This window comes from Haliotis asinina, chromosome 1 (genome assembly GCF_037392515.1).
Source record: "Haliotis asinina isolate JCU_RB_2024 chromosome 1, JCU_Hal_asi_v2, whole genome shotgun sequence".
NCBI lineage: Eukaryota > Metazoa > Mollusca > Gastropoda > Lepetellida > Haliotidae > Haliotis > Haliotis asinina.
Window position 1 is genome coordinate 23914144 of NC_090280.1, and position 24850 is coordinate 23938993.

Below are 24850 nucleotides of genomic sequence, written 5' to 3' on the forward strand. Positions count from 1 at the left end.
TAACTTGGATGATTGAGAACGTTCCTGAATTGATAAATTATCACTAAATAACAAGCTATCGGCAACATATGGAACATAATATGTTATACTGGGCTTGTGTGAGCAAGTGTGTTCTGAAGCAGTCGTAAAATCCCAGGGTTGCTTGTGCCCAGTAGCAGACGATACTTTGCCCAACAGGTTCTGAGCCACTTGTAACGACATCCACATTCTTAGTAAAAAGCATCCAGTATTATTTTCTCCTTTTGCTATTCTTGTCTTTGGCTGCAGCGGAATGCTGGACGCATCGTTTTCTGAAAGGTCACTTGTTCGTGGTGTCAGGAGAGATAGGTATAACTATAATACCGTATACATTTGTAGCAAACATGGTGCAGCCATGCATCGTTTCACATATGCGTGTCGTTAGAATGGGTGAGTTCAGACGTTGCAGTTTCAGGCTACCGATCATAGGCGGGTACACAAGGTGGATGGCGGTGGGATGGGATGGTGACAGTGGTGCAGGGGTGCGCACTCCTTTTGTCCTGAACGTTTTTTAAATGGCCACTGAAACATCTGTCAAAATGAAGTGTGCACCCACCGCTCTCAAAAACTTGCATCCACCCCTACCGAAAACAGTATTTCGGTTTTGTCTCAAGGTCTCCACATTTCCCAACCTTGTGTTTCCACAAGATCAAATTCAGCTGTCCTTGAAAGGAGAACTTCCTGCGGTCGCTTCTTTCAAACAATTGTCTGATATGTTTTAGGAAGAGCTAAACGTACATAATTGAACATACTTGATCATTTTAAGAATGAAGAAAAGCAACCCTTAGGAAACAAACTCCGGAGGATTTGCATGTTTGGCCGTTTGTGGCCATGCTGTTAACCACTTGCTTGCTTGGTCCAGACTCAACTAAGTACACATAACACACGGTACCAATCATACTGAAGTAAACTCTCAGCCACGGGAGTGGTAATAAATACCACAGTGTTTGTAAACATATTTTCAACATGAACAACTGATTCTGATTTTGCGAGCGGCTTCTGTCAGATTGTCTGGAGCATTCTAACCAAGGCTGGAAGTCTACCAATCTCGTTGCCACCAGCAGCATCTACAGACAGATATTTCTAGTGTTTCGTTCAGTGGTATTGTTGGGTATGTTGTACATGAAGATATGCCAGGGACAGATAAAACACCACAACACTGACTGATTCAAGTTACATCCGTGGCATTTACATGACATTTGTTTTGGAAAGTCATGTGAACATTGCTCGTGTAACTGCATGAATCACATAGCAACCAGTTGTAGATAGCCGGACGCTGGGTACATAAACAGAGCCTTGCCGCTTGACACTTCTCCATTACACCAGTTACATAGCCCAACAGTGCTGTCATTTATTGATATTTACTTTTTGAGTGCATGGTGTTGACTAAAAGTATACCCATGCCTCACGATACGGGTACCGTATGTGGTACACAGGCTGTAGTTGCACTGACCTTGAGAAGTCGGTGTGCGTTTCAACACGATACTCACTGAATACGTTTCTAATCACACCTTGTGTTTGGCAATGTTACCGATAAAAGCTACATTGTGAAAGGTAAAGATATAGACTGACGGTGTGTGTGTGTGTGTGTTTTAATGTGTCCATACGGCACCGTCGAAAATGCATGTTTTGTATGACTAACGTTGACTTGAGTAACTTGAGAAATTGTGAGCTGTCCAATACTGCCCTTTCGGGGCCACTGACATGTTAAAGTATAAACTACATTGTCATTCGTATTGTGTTCGTGGAAAAGGATAACAGTGGAGTTGAGGCATTAATTGAAAACTAGTTACTCAAGTCAGTACGTTTTCAGGGAATTGTTTGGTATGAGGGAAGTGTTTATTAAAGTGTGCACCATGATCGCTAGACCAACGCTGTCTCTGAATGTACATAATTTTGATCGAAACAAATACGTCAGTTTAAACCGAAATGGAACCCCAATGATACGAGAGAATTAGAACCCGAGGAAATCTGGACACGCTTCATATAATTTATGGACTTCAGCATTGCAGGGAGGGCTGGGCGGAAGGGAAAATAAAATATGGTTTAGAGACTGTGAGACAGACTACATGATCGCTTGATGATTCCTTAAAACTGTAACAGCCAGTCCTCGTCATGTAATTTATCACTGTCACCGGACTGGATGCTTATGTAACATTACATTTAAAATTAGACCATTTCCTTCTCGATGTATGGTCGTGATGTGTGTGAGTGAGTATGGTTTTACGCCGCATATAGCAATATTCCAGAAATATCACGGCTGGGGATACCATATATGGGGAATCAACCCGGATCTTCAGCGTGACGAACGGACGCTTTAACCCACTGGAGGCCACAGGGACATATGTGTCCCCCCTCTTCATCCCTCACTCTAAAGTCAAATAACATTATAAATATACCACGCACATATATATACTTCACAGTTTTAAATTCTGCGGAAAATTCCCCCATTTCCTGATACCATGATCTATTATATCAGGCCAAGCTATAAAGTGCTTAAAATTGCCTTTCAAAATAGGCTTCATCGTAAATGTTGCCATTTTTCACAACGCACAAAATCGCGATTCAGAACGTTATTTGCTGTATGTTTTGAAATATGAAAATCGGATAATTAGCGCATACATCCATTTCATATACACTAATGTTGTTCAGATATCAAGCTGTATTTTCTTCGCTCACAATTGTCGTAAAAATGACAAATTAAAAAAAATCGTAGCAGTGTGCTTTTATTGGTGCACGATAAAAAACCGTAGAAATTTACTGTTATTTAACGTACACAAAAGTTTTGGACAACATTTAGCGGTGTCTATTTCGCAAATCTCTGAGGTAGTCGCAGTTATATTCAAACCAACGGATAGAAAATTAAATATTCTATATATCTGTGCAATTTTATAGCCGTAGGCAGTTCCATGACGACGCGAGCGCAAATCTCGCACAAAGTTCACTTTTCAGACCTTACGAAAATGTGCCTGAAAAAAACTCGGCATCCCGGGGGTTAACCACAAGACGACTCCACCACCCCAGTTCGTAATGCATGGATGTGCTGTGTAAATATGGTCTTTGGACATATGTGTTCTCTGGGGTTTTTTAATGTATATGTTAACGTATGTTCTCCGTATACGAACAGTACCTGTGTTTACACGAACACATGTTCTCTGTATGTGAACATTTTTGTTTGTTAGTTTTTTATTTTTAATTCTCTTGAATGTTTGTCTTTTTCAGTACCTGACTGCTTAAAAACATTGAGAGTTCGAGTCGAACTTGGTATAGCCCACCCCATCGATTTACTTCACCCCTCATTAAAATCATATTTCAATTGTGGGTCAGTTTGCTGCCAAGCAATCCATGTGACAGCCCCGGGAGATGACAGTCCTGCCTTAGTGCACTCCCGTGTTTAATTGCGCCCACAAAGTACACCGCGGTTCGTTGCTTGAGGAGAGTAATATTGAAACGATAACTCGACATGTTGTAATGATTCTGTGTGCACGATCTAGCGATATTAGATAATATTCCAAGTATTCCTGGAAGGAGTGTAATCATCATGTTGATAATAGGGATCGCAGATAGTGAAAGTTGGCTTCACTCGGTCAACCGATAACCTGTTTGCATAGATATCTTATCAATAATTAGAATCATTATTGCTGAATAAAAACAAACGCCATTTTTTTCAGATACCTGAACGACCTGGGCCTATATTTTCGAAGCCCCCTTAGCGCTAAGATAGTCGTTAGTGCCATACATTAACATAGACTTACGACTATCTTAGCTCTAAGAGAGCTTCGAAAATCTTGGCCTTGGGCCTACATTTTCGAAGCCCTCTTAGCGCTAGATAACCGTACATTGGTGTTAATGTATGGCACTTACGACAATCGTAGCGCTAAGAGAGCTTCGGAAATCTAGGCCATGTTAAGACACGGCGTCTGGTAGTAATTTTAAATGTCAATATATTCAGTTAGTAATGAATGGGTTGGGGCTAAATATACGGCATTCAGATTACGTGCAGATGTGAGCGTTTGCTTGCTTGCACCATGGGTAATGACGATTTTGTTTTATCTGTCCTGGCGCACTGTTATAAATGTCGTAGTTAGACAATGGGGCGTAGTATCTCACTCCCTGTAGCCCGTGGGTCAGGGCCAAGATTTTCGAAGCTCTCTTAGCGCAAAGATAGTTGTAAGTGCCATACATTAACATTAACTTACGACTGTCTTAAATGTAGGCCCTGGACTTAGATTTTCGAAGCTCGCTTAGCGCTAAGATAGACGTAAGTTTATGTTATTGTATGGTACTTACGACTATCTTAGCGCTAAGAGAGCGATCCACGAAACGTTCGTAGCACTACGGCATTCGTAAGCCTGTGATAAACTATAGAGTTACTACAGGTCGTAACGGTACGAAAGCTTTGTGTATCGGGACCCAGTGTTTGTCATTTGGTAGACTGCTACCAGGGATCAAACCATTCTTTCAGACTCTATGTAGTCACTCCATCCACTGGACTAACGGATCCTAAACTTTACTGACTGGAAACTAATGAAGTACCCTCGCCACGCACATTTGCTCATATTTCTGTTGTATATCGTTTAGGCAGTCCGATTACTCTTAAATTGTTCGCTCGTCACTGAATATTCTCTTCGTTTCCCAAGAACAGAAATATTCAAGTTAAAAAGAGGCGTAGACCCGAAAAAACTCAGTGAGGGACAATCACAGTCACTCCAGCTCGATTGATCACCTGATCGGTATTGTAAATTATAGAGCTTGCAAGTTATTCCCACTTACTTTAAGAAGTCGTCTACTACCCTCTCTCCTTCGGGAAATACACTCGGTGTATGATACCCGTGCTTGCATAATAGCCTCTGTATATTACCCACAGTGTGTATTACACCAAGGCTACTGGAGGAAATAAAACACGATTAAATGTAGAAACAAGACCTGGAATGGTGTTTCATTTCAATTTCAGTCGTACAGTTACAGCATGTTTACATTATATTTAGATTTACAAGGCTGTAACTAGATCATGTAGGTGATAAAGAAAATAAGTGCTCAGCAAAAACTACATTGACAGCACAGCTGAAACAGTTGTGTTAATCTCATTGGGATGGGTTGAGAGCTGCATGCCGAGATATAAAGAACGTCGCAGATACGTAAGCTCCGAGTTTGGCACAAACCAGTGTTATCAAGTTATCACGCCACGTGGTACGCGCTGGACTGGTCTCAACAATAATACACCCATCTTGACTTCATATCAGAAGGTCAGTCTATTTGGAAAATTAGCCCAAAGGCCCGGCGCGTCTTGATGACTTGCAGGCACTGGCGAACCTGGGCTGAAGTCGAGGGAAGCTGATGCAGCCTAACCTCGCCCGGGGATTGATGGATGCACCAATATGTCACCACTTATCTCATACAGATGAAAAATTCTTATTCACGTAAATCCACATTCTGAGATAGACTGATTTATCATTTGTGTGTCTGAAAAAGCTGTTTGCTGTCAGTACCCAAGCAGATTCGGGTCTGAAATCTAAATTAGTTTTTTCCTCAAAATGAAACCAAGCTGGGTTAGGTTACGATAATATTGCTATTGCAAAAGTTTGACAGCGATATTTTTAAAACAGCACATGGAGATTATTTTAGAAGCCCTGCGCGATATATTAACAGGAAAATCGCTTCAGCAATTGGTGATGAAGAAACATGTCCAGTGTCCCACATCGATGACAAGCCTCTAAGATTGATGAAGTTATGTCGCTATTAACCACCGTGAACTATAAACAGGATTAGATATCCGGCATGTGGTCATGGAACAAATCGGGACAATGCGAAGGAGCTCTATCAATGGTGGTTAATTTTGTTAAAGTTCACTGTCCCACTGGGTGTCAGTGTGACCTGTACGTGGATGTCACACCAACACACACCAACAACAAGCAAGTCTGGGCCTAGATTTTCGAAGCTCTCATAACGCTAATTTAGGCGTAATTTAATGTTAGTGTATGATCTCAGCACTAAGAGAGCTTCCAAAATCTAGGCCCTGGATTAATTTAACATACGGTTCTACTGCATTGTCTTGCAGTTGTGTGAAGTCATTTCGTACAGCTGAAAGATGTAATGTCACAGCTTTAGCGTGATCGTTGATTTAGGGCTGTAGAGTAATACGGGTTCAAAACTCAAAAGTGGAAATTAAGGTTTAAAGTTTCTTGGTTAGGCCGGGATGCTGAGTAACCTAATGGTTAAAGTGGCTGCTCGTCACGCTGAAAACCAAGGTTCGATTCCTCACATGGGTCCAATGTGTTTCATGGGTCTCGGTGTTTCATTTAATGTACATACCCCCTTGTAGTACAAACCAATATTAGCGATTTGATACTATGATCGTTTTTGTTAAACAACTTTTCTCCTGATTGGAATACAATTCTCAGAATCAATTGGTCATTTGGCAAGGTAAAATTATGAGGATTTCGCAATCTTAATTTAACTTTATTCGATTTACTTTTTTGTGTAAAGTGAACTCCATCGGTATGTTTTCATTGCAAACAGACTATACATTCGTAATGAATCTTTGAATTCCCACGCGACCTATTGCTCACTTTTCATGTCAGCTGTCATGTCTGTATGGCCAAGTCGTGAAGATGCTATCAGTAGCATTAATTTAGGAGATACACATCATGTGTTGGCCAATTTCCGGGTGTTATTGAGTATTTGAAGCACGGGAATGCATTTGGAACCGACGCAGTGAATAGTCTTGCAGTTTCCGGGAATCTGATACCATTTGATCATGTTTTTCAACCAATCAGATTACAGAACACAGTAACTTTGGGTTTACAATATTTGTTAAGTCTGTCAAAAATTGTCATTTATGACCACATATTGCCAAATCAAGCAAAATAGATGTTGTGAAATTACTACCATTCGTTTTCTTATCTGAAATATACATTCAATACCAACAGAAACTTATTACTCACCCGCTAAAGATACAGAGACTACTAAACTAAACTATGATAACTTTGTAAAGCTGTTAAACAGTGATATCTTCAACGGGTGAGTAATAAATCACTGTTTAGTAATTAAATTTTTATTGTGTTCATTAAAATTCTGGCAATCTGATTGGTTAACTGGGAACATTTCTTTTGAGTTCATTTCCCAATGAATCTGAAAAAAAATAAGCCACGCCCACCGAACCGGACTACTTTCGGACCTGAGGAATGTCGGGGAATACCTTTACACAGCGAGGGAATTCCCTTGCACTCGGGTACCTTATTGAACTTTGGGTAAACACTGAAGTGATACATTGTGATTAACATAAACAAACAACTCAAAATTATCCGTGAACGTTAATAACGTTGCAACGCATCGACAAGAGCATGAGCACGATGGAACATCAGTTCATGGCATCGCAATCCCAGTCACATCACACCCTCTTTCTATTTGCGCAAATACTACAATCTCAGTTCCACTAACTTCATATCATCGGGCTTCATTTCCAATTCTCACTTTTCAAACTGTCTCTTTCAGTTCGCAGGTAGTATTTCAAACGTTTGAACTTAAAACTTTGCCGATACCGGGACGCGTCACGTTGAGTTGTTCCACCCTGATTCGCCGACCGATGTTAGCTTGGTTGACTGACGGCTGTTTGGGGGTGCTGTATGCTGATTGGCTAATGGTTTGGTTGGCGTGTCATTTTATGTAAATAAGTCACCTGAGTCATGTCACGCCATTACCGAATTCTTACACCGAAAATGTTAATCGGTGGTAACAAAGACATCTGTTTCGATGAATGTGATTATGTTTAAAGAAAATAAAGTTGTTGAAAGGTATAGTATTTGTTTGCTGAATTTAATCATAAGGATTGAGAGTGTTTTTCTTTCGTTTCATTGAAGTATGAAACTAAAAACCAATGTGCAAACTTTTGTAAGAATCCGCTAATCCTTAAATAATTGTACATTGTGTATTGTAAACCAAAAGTTACTGTGTTCTGTAATCTGATTGGTTGAAAAACATGATCAAATGGTATTAGATTCCCGGAAACTGCAAGACTATTCACTGCGTACTGACACGTAAACAATTGTTTTACTGTGTCATCAACAGTGGTGACGTCATTCAAATCATATTGTGACGTAAAGTTAGAATGACGTCACAAATGAGCAACTCCAGATGCTACAATGGGAACCAGCTGATACGGCCAGCTGATGACACTTCACTGCTGTACCCCTACTCGATGTAAACGAGTGCAGACAGTAAAACCCCTTTTCTTTACTTTTTTGTTTACAATGTCGATAAACATCGTGTGTTGGCCAATTTCCGGGTGTTATTGAGTATTTGAAGCACGGGAATGCATTTGGAACCGACGGCGTCAGCCGGAGGTTTCAAATGAAATATTCCCGTGCTTATGTTTATCTCCTAAATAACATCGCGTGATGTCGTATGTATGACGTCAAAGTTATGACGTCACAATGCTAATACCTCTGTCACAATAGTTTTTGACCTTGCTTGACTCGCGGAAAGCAGTGTGAAACCACACTCGTTGATTTCTTAGAAAAGAAGTACTTTGCTCGATATTATTTTGCTAATGTTGAGTGAGTAATAAACAAAATACTAAACAGTGTTCAGTGTAACCCCATATTTATCAAAATCGTGAATGATATCGGTATCGAACTCGCTTTCGCTCGTTGCATACCAAAACCATTCTCTCGTTTCATAGATAATGGTATCACACGGGGCATAGTTTTTTAAATATTCTCTATAATCCTTCTAGTGCAGCGTGTAAGTAGATCAAACTGTAATTGTACTATCGGCCTCAGGGCCAACACTGCTAAATATACTCATGGAAAAATTTAAGGGAACGCATGTTTCTTTGGGCAATTCAATATTTCTGTTTACTAACTTCAGCGTCGTGTATTATCGTTTTCGTGAAGAGCAGTTCACTCAAACTCACCATAATGCTTTCCATGCATGTGCACTACATGCTCCTAAAGTTACATGCACTTAGATTTACACGTGACGTGTATGTGCACTGTCAAACACAACGGTTAAAAACATTGTTAACATGGCGAGACAGTACTTAACTTTGGCACAGAAATGGGAGGCAACTGGCATGGTTAATGGTGGAAGCTCATTAGGACAGGTTGCAACAACTTTTCACAAATCTGTTAGCGTGATATCCAGACTTTGGAATCTCTATAGAGCGACTGGTGACGTCAAAATGAGGCGTGGTCGGGGACGGAAAAAGAAAACCACCCCACGGGATGACCGGACCCTACTCCTTATTGCTCTGCGAGACAGGTTCAAATCATCCTCCAAAATCAATACGGAATTCAGGCGAAGAACAAACGTCAGAATTTGTTCATGTACAGTGCGTAATCGTCTTAAATCGGCTGGTCTAAAAAGCCTCAGTCCATTGGCTAGAATCAACATGACTGAGCAACACAAGCGCTTGAGACTGCAGTGGGCACGGAACCGTGGATGAAGAACCGTACGTCAATGGAGAAACACCATGTTTAGTGATGAGAGCAGGTACACACTTGACCATAATGACGGTCGAATTCGAGTTTGGAGACGCGTTGGGGAACGTCACAGTGCCTGCACCATTAAACAGCATGATCATTTTGGAGGGGCTCTGTTATGGTGTGGGGCGGGTTTCCCTTTAACCACAAAACAGATCTTGTGCGTCTTGATGGCAGGATAACAGGTGTACGATATCGTGATGAGATCTTGAACCCGACTGTGATCCCTTTTGCGCGTACAGCAAGTCGAATGTTCGAGTTCCAGCATGACAATGTCCGCCCTCACATCGCTCATGTTTGTCGGGACAGACTGAGGGCTGCAGGTGTCCGGGTGTTGCAATGGCCGGGTAAAAGCCCTGATCTTAACCCCATCGAACATCTTTGGGATGTTCTTGGCCGCAATGCTCGGGACAGACCTGTTCAACCCAACAATTTGGATGAACTTTTCGTGGCTGTCCAGGAAGAATGGCGTAGAATTCCGATTGGTACCATCCGTACACTCATTCGCAGCATGCCACGACGATGCCAAGCAGTTCTCCAGAGACATGGGGGACACACTCGATATTGATTTTCATCACTTGACATAAGCCTTTTCGTCTGTATGATCTTTTCTCTTACTGTTTCAAAGATTAAAAGTCACGGCTATTTCATGCGTTCCCTTAAATTTTTCCATGAGTATATAATCGACCTATTGTCCGACCGTACTTTTGAGAGGAATCTCATGAATAATATTGTGCAATATCGTCATTATCTGAAAGCCTTCAGACGCATACTCCGGAGAGATGTCCTGTAAACCTGACGCTGCGTCTAATTTATACATGAACATATACTCATTAATCAGATGAACCGCCATGCATTTAGTTCAATTGAACTGCAGAAAATACATAGCTCTTCAGGGACGGGAAAACATGATATTCAAATATAACATAAACTCAAATGAAGTAAGCATGCATATCACATTTTATGTTTGCAGCTTGTACAAAGGTTTGAGATGTTGAATAAAACGAGTCACCGAAGACAGATTCACCGGGATGTGGTGAATATACATCGGAACTAGTCCTCACATCTTTCTATAAGATAGTCTTTTAGAAGTGCTCCTTGTGAGGTGTTTGGCACAGTCATTATGCGGCAGGCAGGGAACCTGATCTGGATGTGCCAGGGGATCGGGGAAATATTTGTACACATAAACACAGACCATACCAGTGTATGGTGTTTCACATGACACGAGCAGTGGTTCTCATTTAGTTATTTTACGAAGGAAAAACGTGATTAGTGTTAATTTAAAGATTCTATACTGTTTTGCAAATGACAAGGAATATTGGGTGTAGACGATATCCACCAGTATCAGAAAATGAAGCCGGGACGTGGTAGTTTCAAGTGTTAGCTCGTCATCAAAACATGCCAAAAGATCGGTGTCCGATTTCCACGTGGGCACAATGTGAACATCTCATTTACAGACACAGGGCTTGGCGAGACCTGTTGACAAACAACGTTTCATTTTCGTAGTTTCATGGTTGTCAGCAGACACAAAGGAACAGAAAGTCCTTGCGGGATTAATAAATTGCCGATCTAACCATCCGCAAGTTAGCATGATGTTACGACTGTCAAGAGCTGTGACATGCAAACATGGTTGCACACTTGGTCTAGTGTTGGCGGTTCCGCAGTTTGGAAATATACGTTTGCCACCGGAAGTTAACTGGGCCCCGTTTCGCGTCACGCAAGTTGCGCGCGCTACTTTTATTACGTGACCCCAACAGCGTGTGAAAACCGGAATGGCAACTGCATGTTCGTCACAGCAGGCTGACCGTACATCTGCATGGTGATGCTGGCATAAAGATATAGGCTGGTGTTCCCGTCTAACCTGAAGGATGTTTACTCACACCTTGTATCCTCATTTCTTCATACTGATAATTGATAAGACCAATAAGACACAAGACTGAATTGTGCATCAGACGTCTAATAGTTTAAAATAAACATCTTGTTATGTTGAATGTGAATATGAACTTCGAATACAGGCGTGTTGTTGGTACATGTCATGCTTTCCGTGTGCACGTTTTCCCAGTGTTCTTACAAGCTGTAAATATCAGATGAAATCTGCTAGAACGATGGAAAGGTTTTTGTTTGACATCAAGAGGTAATGTGTTCACCTATAGCCTATACTATATATCCGATGATTTGTTCGTGTAGTTGGTAGACGGTATGGGAAAACATCATACTTCATATTCTGTGTGTCAGTATTATCGCCCCAGAAAAACACACGAGAAAGTACTTTAGTAGTGTCAAACACGTACAATACACATACACTCTCAATTTGTTGTAAAGTATAAAGGTTATTTGAAATATCAAGTTTCAATATGACCGGCACGACGCCTCTGAGGTGTGTGGACTGTTTGTGAAGTCCCAACTTTGTATCCAAACACATTGTTGCAAATCAAATTTGACTGTTATTACCTGTTACTGATCTGGACTTAATTAATCAATTTGCAGATCATGGCAGGGCACACTAGTGCGCTCCTTGCATTAGAAGTACTTAAACATTGAAACATCATGCATCTTAATGTACAGCTGTACAAGTAAGTCACCCCACCGCTCCTTGCATTAGAGGTACTTAAACATTGAAACATCATGCATCTTAATGTACAGCTGTACAAGTAAGTTACCCCACCGCTTCTTGTATTAGAAATACTTAAACATTGAAACATCATGCATCTTAATGTAAGCTGTACAAGTAAGTTACCCCACCGCTCCTTGCATTAGAGATACTTAAACATCGAAACATCATGCATCTTAATGTACAGCTGGACAAGTGTGCATCACCAGCTTTAGTGAGCAGTGAACACATCTGAGAGTATTTAATTGTGAAACAAGCTGTTTGTGGATTATAGGAGCATAATTTTTTAATACATTTTTGGATAATATTCTTGTAGCTCCCATTTTTCTACAATTCAAGCGTTAATTGGTCAAAAAGTTTGGTTTAGAGTAATTAGCTGTCTTATTAAATATTTGCGAATTATCTGTTTTATGTGTCAGTGTTATTAGGTTCTGTGACACTGGCGTATTAAGCTCAGTGCATCAAAACGATAGGGTGGAAACAGACCTTTTGTTAAACAATACAGACATTGTATGTGTCAAAGGCGCCCTCTACCTTGGAAACAATAGTCAATAAACATTCGTAACAACATTAAGCTCCGCTGGCTTGAAGCGGATTACAGAACATCTGGCTGCAACATTGACGTCCACAGAGCATCAAGCAGAGAAGAAAGCAATAGCCGATTCTTGAACGCCAGAATAGGCATAGTCGGGGGTTGTAATGATGAGACAGTCACTAGAACTTGGGAATGATCTTTAACCCCTAGATAATTCTGTGCTGAGAAAATCGTAGCAATGTATTGGCGAGAACTAAGCATTGAGCGTCTATACCCAGTTGGAGGCGCGATTGTAAAGCAAGGTCTGCATCTCGGTCGTGTATTGGAATGTTTAGGTGGGTTTTTGTCGGGGTTCGTGTTATTTTCTGCCGTGTGTGCCAAGTAGAATATTCAGTCAGTAGGTTTTATTATTGCGTCTCATTTGTATGGAGCTATTGCGCCTTGCTTTTCTACTGTGTGTTGCTGAGTCGGTTTGGGTCCTGATACACAAAACTTTCGTAACGATAAGCCCGATTATAACGCTTATCAGTTGGGGTGAAACAGTATACCGCATTGCAATAAAAAATCGGTGTTTTCGTGCCACCATTTTACTAACCTTTTTAATCCTTTACTATGTGCATCCATGTTAATTATAGTTTGAAAAGTCCCTTCGTAGTAAAACCTGATGTGGTTATTTATCATCATATATTCTACAGCCGATATTTATCAAGCACATTCAGAACCGTAAATGTCAAAGTGAAGTTTCTGTATTGATTCGAGATGAACGGTTTTGACGATGTTTTCCTCGGCTTCTTTAACCACTGTGATAAAGTCAACATCAGACATTGACAGCAGATAATAACCAATTACATATCTGCATAACACGTGAAGGTCATACACACTGTAATGAACACGCGTCACTCAGAAGTAAGTGATAGTTTAATTGCACAACGATGCAGCTCAACCCCTAGCTTTTGATTAGGAAAGGAAGCATCAGCCACCCTTTCTATAACACCATTCTCAGTGAGGAGCTCAGCGCTCTGTGATCAGTGATCAAAAGTGTTATCAGTTAGAGGTGATTGATTGTTTGTTGGTAGAAGAAACACACCATGCATAGTGTTATATTAACTTGAGGCGGAACAAATAAGTCAAGTAGGGACCGCTTTCGGAGCCCGTTCTTGACAGTCTTATGTTAACTACATTGTCTCTCCAATGTTGAATTGTGCATACACTAAATCATGTTCAAACCCTACGTGCTCCCCTCCTGGAGCCACATCCAGGAAACGTTTGTACAATTATGATATTTATAAGCCAGTTTTAAAGTATAGAGTTACGACAGCTCGTAAGGTTACGAACGCTTGGGAAAACAGCTTTATGAGCATAACCGTCTTGGTATTTGACTAACCATTGTAAAATCGTTATGCCATTTCCCACATGCCCACTAACACAATGTAGCCGAGTAACATTATGTAGATCATCATGCAGCTTATCAACCCTGGTTTTCGACCACCTTAGCGCTAGGATTTCTATGTAATAGTGCCCCCTGGTGTTGCATCTTATCCAGCAGAGAGAGACGCACGTCTTTGTGCCGCAATTCAGAATGCAATGTTGAGTCGAAATGGGACTGTCCAATAAACTATCGTTGTGGGTTCGCATCCTGTTCGCTCTGATTTTGTTTCCTGGGCCCTTATTCTCGAAACGTTCGTAGCCGTAACAATTCTTAACTTTTATCGTAGCCAATGTGTTAAGAATGGGCTTAAGAAGTTCGTAGGGCTACAAACGTTTCGAGAATAGCTAGCCTGGTTCCCGAGCTTATTCACCATGCATATTAATCGCCTCCATAATAATACATCCCACATAGACACGGGCCTCACAATAAGGCAGACTGAAAACATCAAACATGTTCCGTATCTGACAAAATGACATGTCTATAAAAAGGGTAATGTTGCCTCTCTAAACTGGGCTGAACCCATTCCGTACCTGAATGAATGACATGCTGACATAGCCTCTCTGACTGACTTGGACTGAACACGCTCAGCACCTGACAGAATGAGATGTCAAGGAGAAAAGATTGCATATCTGCAGGCCCCCCTAAGTAATTGAAGGAATTACAGCAAATTTGAAGGAATTGCATCTCAAATGTAAACAAACGCAGCCCACTCGCGAAACAATTGCAGCGATATCGGTAGTTTAGCGGTAATAACAGAAATACATCGGCCCTATCGGAAGCAATGTCGGTAATACTGGAAACACGATCGGCCATCTTCGGAGATTTTTCGGTCGCGAGCGGAAACTCACGCAGCAAAACATGGCGTCGTTGGAAGAAGCGCCCGTCTCGGTGAGATTTGTTTTTAGTTCCTACTATTACATTTTCATACTTATCCATCTTTGACCACCCGCGTTGAATGCGTTTAGGTATGAGGTGTTGTCGGGGCAATAGCTTATGTTTTTAGGAAAAGATTGTCACTGCAGAAGAGTGTCACAAGTCATGCCCCTGGAGATTGTTTACATCTGAACATCGAAGTCGTGCCGATGATTACGAACATCATGAACGTGCGCCATGAAGAAGTTTATGAGCCATAATTTTTCTTGCTACGAAGTGCAATTGACAAATTTAAACACATTTTACAAAAAAAATGATGTTATATCTGGCGCACGTTCGTAATCATCGGCACGACTTCGATGTTCAGATGTAAACAAACTACAGGGGCATGACTTGTGACACTCTCCTAGAGTGACTATCTTTTCCTAAAAACATAAGCTTTTGCCCCGACAACACCTCATACCTAAACGCATTCAACACGGGTGGTCAAAGATGGATAAGTATAAAAATGTAATAGTAGGAACTAAAAACAAATCTCACCGAGACGGGCGCTTCTTCCAACGACGCCATGTTTTGCTGCGTGAGTTTCCGCTCGCGACCGAAAAATCTCCGAAGATGGCCGATCGTGTTTCCAGTATTACCGACATTGCTTCCGATAGGGCCGATGTATTTCTGTTATTACCGCTAAATTACCGATATCGCTGCAATTGTTTCGCGAGTGGGCTGCGTTTGTTTACATTTGAGATGCAATTCCTTCAAATTTGCTGTAATTCCTTCAATTACTTAGGGGGGCCTGTCTGAAAGACTTGGACCGAACACGCTCAGCACCTGACAGATTGTCGTGTCCAGGAGAAAATGTAGCCTGTTGGATTTATACCGAACATCTTCAGCACTTGTTCAGTAATGTGTTCCCTGTGTGACTGACTTGGACTGAACACGTTCAGCACCTGACAGAATGACATGTTAACGGGATAACGTAGCCTCTCTGACAGACTTAGACTGAACACGCTTAGCACCTGACAGATTGACGTGTCCAGGAGATAATGTAGCCAGTTGGATCAGTAATGTGTTTAAGAAATATTGCAGCCTGTCCCACTGGCCCAGACTCAGCTCGTTCTGCCTCTGACACATGACGTATCCACGAAGTACCTGAGCCTGTCTGACCTCCTGTCATTTAAAAAGGTTGGAGGCCTGTTATTCATGATAATAAACAATGTCTGTTTCTAAAAATCCTTCCAACCTTTAATCAGTTTGACTAAGATTTAACGTGCGTTAATGGGCCCGCTTATCACAAACAGCTTGGCAAGGATTATATATTGCTCCAACACCTGTCGATGAAGTAAGTGTATTACTGTGCAACCTTGCCACAGTTGGACTCATTCATATGACAAGAAACCCCAAACAATTGATGTTATTGTTTTGTCCAGGACTTTCACCCCTTCCCAAATGTAGGTTGCGATATGAAGAACAAGTCATATATTCATACTTATTTCAGTAAAAACAACGTATTTATCCTGGACGAGATCTGAGTATATTCGTGAATGTTTGCAAGTCATGAATCAAGATAGCTAACAACGTGCTGTAAATAATGAGCCCATTTGTCGCAAACCAGTGTTTGATAACACGGATGTAATGCCGCCTTGCGCATGATGACTTATTGTCGGAAACATTACACAATGAACCACCCGATACACAGTCTACAATTACACATGTTCATCTTGTAGGTCATTACGTAAGCGGAGACGTTGGATTAGCCGTGTGGTTAAAGCGTTCGCTCGTTACACCGAAGATCCAGGTTCCATTCCCAACATAGGTCCAGTGTGTGAAGCCCATTGCTGGTGTCTCCCGCTGTGATATTGTTGGAATATTACACAAAGCGACGTAAATTCATACTTACAAGAATGGGGACATTTACCATCTGGCTAACTGGACATGAATTGTGGGTGAAGTTTGAAATATCTGGATGAAAAGTATCAGACATGCAAGTTATTGACGCTAACATTTTATATTTCTTATTCTTTAAGATCCGTGATTTTATCAAATGTACAAATATGTCTAAACTGAATGAAAAGGGTCGATTATTCGAACTTTTGTGTTTGAGCATAAGTATACTATTTTTATCTACATTGCAAAATCTGCTGTGGTTGAAGAACTGCTCAGTTTCAAATTTGAGAAAATGGTACTTGAAAACATCAAATTCCGCCTTTTAATAGTACATGTTGGTTTGCACCTGTACAGGGAGTCAAAACGCGTAGTTGAAATGGACAGTCTGATTCTTATTCATACGGACATTGGTAAGGTTTACAATGTTTTGTGAAGTTTGCATATCTGGCGGTCCCCCATTTGCTTCTTCACACCTTGTCCATTCAATATATTGTGTTATTTGGTTAGCGTGTCAGTGAAGTCATTGACAGCGCTGTGAGATGCCACGCAGTCTTAAAGGCTACTGAAGTTAACATGGCTAATTGCTGTTTCCCCTATACTTATCACATAACACGTCATTCACAGTTCAAAATATGTTTTTAGTGTTTTTGACGAATCCGACCCCGAAGGTCCTGCATATTTGAATTCAGCACATGTACCAGCAGACTCCATTGTGAAAGGCTATATGTGAGCATGCTTCTATGAAAGGTGTGATGACTGTTTGATCTTGATTTCTTAATTGCGAGTTCTTGCTTGAGTAATCGTCGTGGTTTGTCTCGTATGTCTGCTTCTTGTGAACAAATAACTGTCGACCTTGACACACATTACGTACGTATTGTATATTGTCAAGCATTGTTTTTTGTGTGGTAACGACACAGACACATATGTGCTCGTGCCGGGCAAGTGTAGCCTTATGTCACCTATTAACCGACTTCCTGTGATAAACAGCCATCTACCTGGGCACCGTCACGGGAGCTCGCACGTCGTGGGTCACCCCATTCAAACCTACCGTAGCACTCCGTTACCCAGCTGCAAAAAGTGCTGACTCGGGGAAAATATCCCTTGCCATTCTCGCTGACACTGCAGTGGTTAAAAACATGTTTTAAACTGATTTGTCCAGAATGGTAAAATTTGTCACGAATCTGGCCTTTTTCTTTTGTTGTGGAGCATTGCATTCGTCCGAGAGAGTGGCACCTTAGCGTAGACCATTGTTTATAAGTTAGCAGTTTCTTTGCAACAGCGACTTTGCATGTAATAACTGACAGAGAGGGAATGTTTTATTTACATGTAATTCGTATAAACGGTACGTGTAAGTACATAAAATATAATGCAGTGAATACAAACGACTAACTGCCGAACGATTTATGAGTGTCAAAAAAGTGAAATAAAGTAAAATGTTACTATACTGTTAAAAATACATGCCAGAGAGTTTAATATAACTGGTAATTGACAACGGTTCTCTCTCTCTCCCTCACACGATGTTTTTATAACTTTGTTGTTGAATTAGTTTTTCATAACGATGAGGGCGGTGGGGTAGCGTAGTGGTTAAGGCGTTCGCTCGTCACGCCGAAGACCCGGGTTCGATTCCCCACGTGGGTACAATGTGTGAAGCCCATTTTCTGGTGTCCCCCGCCCTGATATTGCCGGAATATTGCTAAAAGCGGCGTAAAACTTAACTCACTCACTCATAACGATGAAAGTGAAATAGTATATATAAAATACAATGTAAACATGATGTTTTCATTTCTGACGATGAAGTGAAATAGTATTCATAAAATACAGTAACGAACCGGAGAACACGATGTTTTATAATAGTTAAATGACTTCTGTCTTCCTATGACTCTTTTCCTATGACTTTTTTACCATGACTTTTTTTCCGATCACCGTTTTATCTTCAGTGTGGGTGATTGTCATGACATGGCAATGACGTGTTGTAATAATGTTTACATCTCATCTACTACATGTCTAACAATCTCGGTATGTCGTGACCACGCATGCCTAGGAAAACGTCACGGTGCATTCATAGACAGAAGTCGACAGTTTTCAAATATCTGTTGTAATGCGTCCAGCAGTTTTATGGGTGACATTGGACTATCATAAGTACCGTTTACAGTTTAGCATGACTTCATTGTGTCTGATATCATGGCATCACAACAACTACTACATTGTAAACTGAGTTTATTTGCCCTTACGTTTCTTTGCAAATTGTCACACATTAAAGCGTCAGTATTGTCCTTGTAGATTCACATTACCTTTGCTCCCAGTTCACGTGCACGTCACTATCTATCATTATTAACACTATTTATCATTGTAAGGGAGCGGCATTGATAAAAGCGCGTTTTATGCTTGTTTGCTAACCCGTCATGCTCACACGTAGAAATAAGTTTAAACCACTATGTGTCCATATCTGCAACGACACGTGAAGATCCGGCTAAGAATTGATCTTCAGTAACCCATGCTTATCGTAAGAGGCGACTAATAACTTGGTTTACAGTAACGTGACACATGTCATGGTATCCTACTTGCGTAGATCAATGCTCATGCCTTTGATCACTCGATTAGTTTACACATCGACGCCAGTTAGCTGCGAAATCAACACCGAGTGCGTGCTGATGGTTATTTTATTGTGTCATATCGGAAGAATTAAAAGCTGTCAGGTCGTCCACGTCCAAGATGTGTGGGGCTGGGGTAGTCTAGTGGTTAGAACGTTTGATCGTGTTCCATTTTCCACATGGGTATAATGTGTGAACCTGGCGTCTGTCTCCCACCGTGATATTTCTGGAATATGGCTATAAGTGGCTTAAAACCCTTCTCACTCCCACCACTAACCCAGAGACATGTGAATAGTCAGAAATTAAGGTGATACCGTGAGACTGTTGTCCATCACACAACACATGACCGTGATTCAGCCAACATCTCGAGGTTCATCATATTACTATGTTCCTGATCCACAGATCTGTGTCAACTGTCTGTTAAGTCTGTTGAAACGTCAGGTGTCGGTATTAGTCATGCGGACATGTGATACTAGCACAGCAACAGATGACTGGGCTTCATATTTAGTTTGCATTGAAATTGACGTGTTCATGACCAATTGCTTTACCTACCAAGGACGTATAGGGTGCTGTGTGTTTGACAGATCAGCGTGGTGCTTGTTGCATCACCCTTGCATATACGTAGCACCAGGTTGAGGCTGGAATCTGTGGGAGACTGTCTGGTTTTCACTGCAGTCTTATTGACATGCTAAATATATCAGATGAAACAATAATATCGTCATGGTTATTCCACCTGTGTGGGCAATGGAACTATGAGTATGTTACGATATGTGTTGCACTCTGTGATGCTACTATGTCTTGTTATCTTTGTTATAATGTACACCAAAGAGATTGTTGAAAACGATTCAATTCAGCTGAAATTGTTTCGTCATAAAAGTAGTACATTGCTCACAGCGCGGTCCCTCCTCGGACATGGCACATAATACACAATTCAAAGGGCAGCATGAAGTAATGGAATGGCCATTGAGCTTCTGGGAAATCTGTCGTGGGGGAGATATGGTGTGAGACCCCAGCCTCTGATGAGGTTTTCAGAATTTAAGATCAAATAACTCCTGGTTTCAGCTAGGTTATTATCTCAATGTTAACATCTCATCAAAACCAGATATTCTGCCTCGATATTAAGCTTCGTGTCTGGTTAAGGATACTCCGACCCTTATTTGGCCATGTCAGGGCGGCATAAATTCTGAAGTACTAATCAGCCTCGGGGCCTTCTAAATGCTTTTACGGAGGCCAGATTCATCTTTGTAATTTATACATTCGGAAAAGTGGAATAAGAATCTCTGGAAAAAGTGACGTCATGCAGTATTTTCTTTTCATTTTTCAACTTTATAACATAACTGTTTTATAATTAAGGGAGGAGTGGCAACTTGTTCGCAGAAGTGGTAAGATTGACCTTGTTGTCCGTCCATTGTAAACGTTACAAAAACAATCATCTGGTATTACTAGTATTTAACATGTAACTGCATGCGTGTATGAACCACAGTTTAACAACGTATTATGACCTTTTCATTTTCAGTATCGACTTCGAGTCTCCACTTGTTACAGTCTTAGTGATGGGGAGTTTGCCTTTTTCAATCATCAGTTCATAATATAGTCACAGGCACTAGGTTGTCCGCAACGAACGCTTGGCTGGAGAGTGATCAGATCGATTTAGAAAGCTGACACATGATTGGTCCTCAAAGTTCGCTCAAGAGTCTCCCGAAGCGACCATTTATACTTAAAAATTAAGTGGAGAGGTATTGCATCAGAACTAAAGATCTCGTTTGGCTTAGATTGTCAGTAATACTCATTGTCAAAAGATAAAAACCCTTTCCACATCCACAAGAAACAGAGTTGATTTTACAATTGTGACTCTGTCATAAACAGATGTTTGTTTCAACAGTATCACAGCTGTACCATGTTGTAACTTATCGAGTCTGGGCCAGACAATACAGTGATTGCCACCATGCGATACAATGAAAGAGTCCGTGTTTATGACTCACTTTGAAGAAGTGATGACACCAGGTGTTCGCGAAAAGGTGAGCGTATCCTGGCTCTCGTCCGAAACATATGGTAAATCTGGTTAAATGTCCACCTGAAATAATTCGGGAACGTAGGATACAAGTCGAACCAGGGATTTGCATCGGACATAAACTTTTTAGACAGTAAGTAAATGTGTGAAATGTCGGTCATACAGGGAGACTCGCTGATGATAATATCACTACATTGTGTTATGTAAATGTTTTGTCAGTCTTGGACTTCATAAACAATGGATAACACCACAACACTTGGATTCGTCAATGTGCAATTTAACACCACATCCCGTCAACTAAGTTATTAAGCTGGAGACCAGCAATAATGACATGCCACCATTCCGCAGACCAATAAATTGACATCTTTGAACAGTTGCCATTTCAGGAGGCCCCATATTTGTATATCAACAACGAAATCAATTGATGTTTCTAAGTTATCGAGATACAAGAACAGCTGAAACTTGATATTTGATTGATGACAGGTGCACGTATTGCACGTGATGATCACTTTTGATACTCATCTAAAATCAATGCATTGTGCTCCCGAAAGGTTAACATAATCAATCAAACAAATACAGTGATGGTATGAATGAATATACATGACTATTACTTGTTTATAATCCTGGGCGTTGCGATGCGTGTATACTTTTGTCACTTTGTTTAAATTGTCTTCTGAGTGGGCAGATGCTTCATGGCCCATAATCAACTGATCCTCTGCAGAGGTCCCACATCGATCTCCCAAGTCACATTTTTGTTATGTTAAAATGTGAGCGACACCGATCGTCTCAAATATAAACAAGAATATTCGATCACTGTGGCAACAGGTTGCTATTTAGAATACATATGTAACACGGAGACCACCTGATACAACTGCTTGTACCTAACAGGGCAGAAACTAAAGATGGCAATTTTTCTCGGAGACGACAAAAATATTCATTGCAAAATGTGCACCCAGCACATTGCATCATGCGCCGAAGAGACACGCACCGGCAGAATTGCCACTAATCGAAGCCAAAGCTCCACTCCGTGACAAACGGGGGGCTGATCGACGGTGTGTTTGATTTAACACTTTATAAATATGCTAACCGAGTCTGGCGTGTGTCCCCACAACATCTCTCGACACACAGCTAGGGACACCATGTCCCCTATTCTCTGCCCTCATCGGGTCAGGCCAACCCATCCTCCACTACCAATAAATGACGGCAGCTACCAGTAAACTCACTGAGGGGAGCTCCACCTCCTGCCTAGTTGTAGGACTCCGCATGATCCCCACACGCACTTAATCATTTGGGTAACCCCGGTAATTAATCACACAGTACGGATATCGAATAAAGCTTTTCTAGTTTGGTGCAGCTAACGGTATATTTTATCTAACTACGTAGTGACTGACCTTGGTGGTTTGGGTCGATAGGAGCAGTTCAACAGATGGCAATATGATATACATACCATGGAGCATTTTATTCTAGAACAGGCTCATATCTGTTTACCCTATCTAATAGGTACGTTTGTATTAGTGTTATTTCTGGAGGTACAGTTAAGTGGATAAGGTATCTGCATACGTAACAACTCGTCAGGAGGCATGGCCGACGATGCCAGAAATATATCTGGTAGGGACCAAGGAAACGAATGGTCAACACGGTCGAACTGGTACAATCTCGTTTAGTTTTTTTCTTCAAGTTAACCCCAGTTAGTCATTAGAAATGCATCCGTTATCGAGGTCTGATTTCGGCGTTACTTTATGCCTAGTCAGTGTATTCTTTTCTCGCCTCGAGGAGAATGGGAATGTGTTCCAACGGGAAGAGTGTACCAGCAGGTGTTTGGTCAGGGGGTTGTCACGATCGTGGAGAAATGCTGAGTTTGCAGGTTATGTTTCCACGTGGCTACCCACACCCTCATGGTCAGGATAATACCGAACACACAATATCACAACAATAATACACGTCATGAGCACTGAGTAGGTACACGAATCACTGCGCCTGAAAACCATGGTGTTCAAGGTCCTCAAAAACAATTTTTGAGTAAATCGATCTTGAGGTGTTTTCAAATCTATTCGATCATTTTTTTTATTTGTGCACTTACATCCGTGTATATCAAATAGGCTTAGATAATATCCAAACGTATGTGCAAGGTGTTTAAATGAATAAGAAATTAACGAAAAATGCTTGGCGATAAAACACTAAGTAGATTTGTAATTTTGTTCAGAAGCAGAGTGTTCTATACATCAGAAATGCAGCTCACTGTACCAGTATTGTATGGGTATTTCTCCCGTACCAGGTTTAATTTGTGTTGTTTTTACGTGTTTTAGTTTCAAAGCCGACGAATTACATAAATAAATAATAAATAAGGGCAATGTTCCAATGTTCCATAGGTATGTCTATCATAGTGATAATTACTTCCAGAGTGTTTAATCTCCATGTCACGTGATCAAACTGGATTTGCTGATTGGTCCTTAGAACACTCTGGAACTAACAGTTTGTGTTGTTTTAAGGAAACAAAGCAATGTAAACCCCTTTAAGACTCTATGTCACGGTGAAATTCTGCATGGAGATGAATATGCGTTAATACATACCCTGAGCTTCCTAACCCAATTTTGACCAAATGTGGACATGGAACACTCTAGTGTCCAAGCAACGCGATCCAGATTTTGCTCTAACCTGTGTTCCAGGAAGTGAACTTTCAGCGTATGTGCGTGAGTGAGTGAGTTATTTTTACGCCGCCTTTATCAATATTCCAGCAATGTCACAGCGAGTGACAACTCTATGTACGTAACTACTTTACTTTAAAACCTATTCCGACAGTCGGGTAGCTTATATGGAGACGGGACATTAATGTCAGTGTTTTTCGTATTGATGGATGGTTTGTCAGAGGTTAATGAAATATCGCTTTTTGTCGAAACAGGGGTTCATATGCATTGGTCTCGTTGTTTGTGGGGCAGTATTGACTTTAAGACTCAAGTAGGTGTTGTCAGATATTAGCCTTCAGGTCCTTCTTGAATGTCCTGGGGTTGTCGTCTGTATACATTGCCCGTAAACATTGATGACGTGTGTACTTGGCAACATTTTTGGTAACCGTCCAGCAATACGACTGGATGTATTACCTCATAAGTCCTACACTTCTCATGGCACAGAGATCGCGGAGTGCCAGTGCCCTATTGGGTTTTCAGGTCTAATCAGGTCATGTGTTGACTCCGTCCGGTCTTATATGTTTTAAGGCACTAGTGACTGTATCTTAAAGGTCAAATTATTGCGTATGGGTCTATCAAGGTATACCCACATGTCATTTGGGACCCAGTAAATTGTAGCCACGTGTGTGAGCGCCTTACATGCGTATCGGACATTGTATGGTCACGTACGTTAACGTCAGATCTGTGAGACACGCTATAGTCACATGTGTGGACGTCAGGCATGGTTTAGTC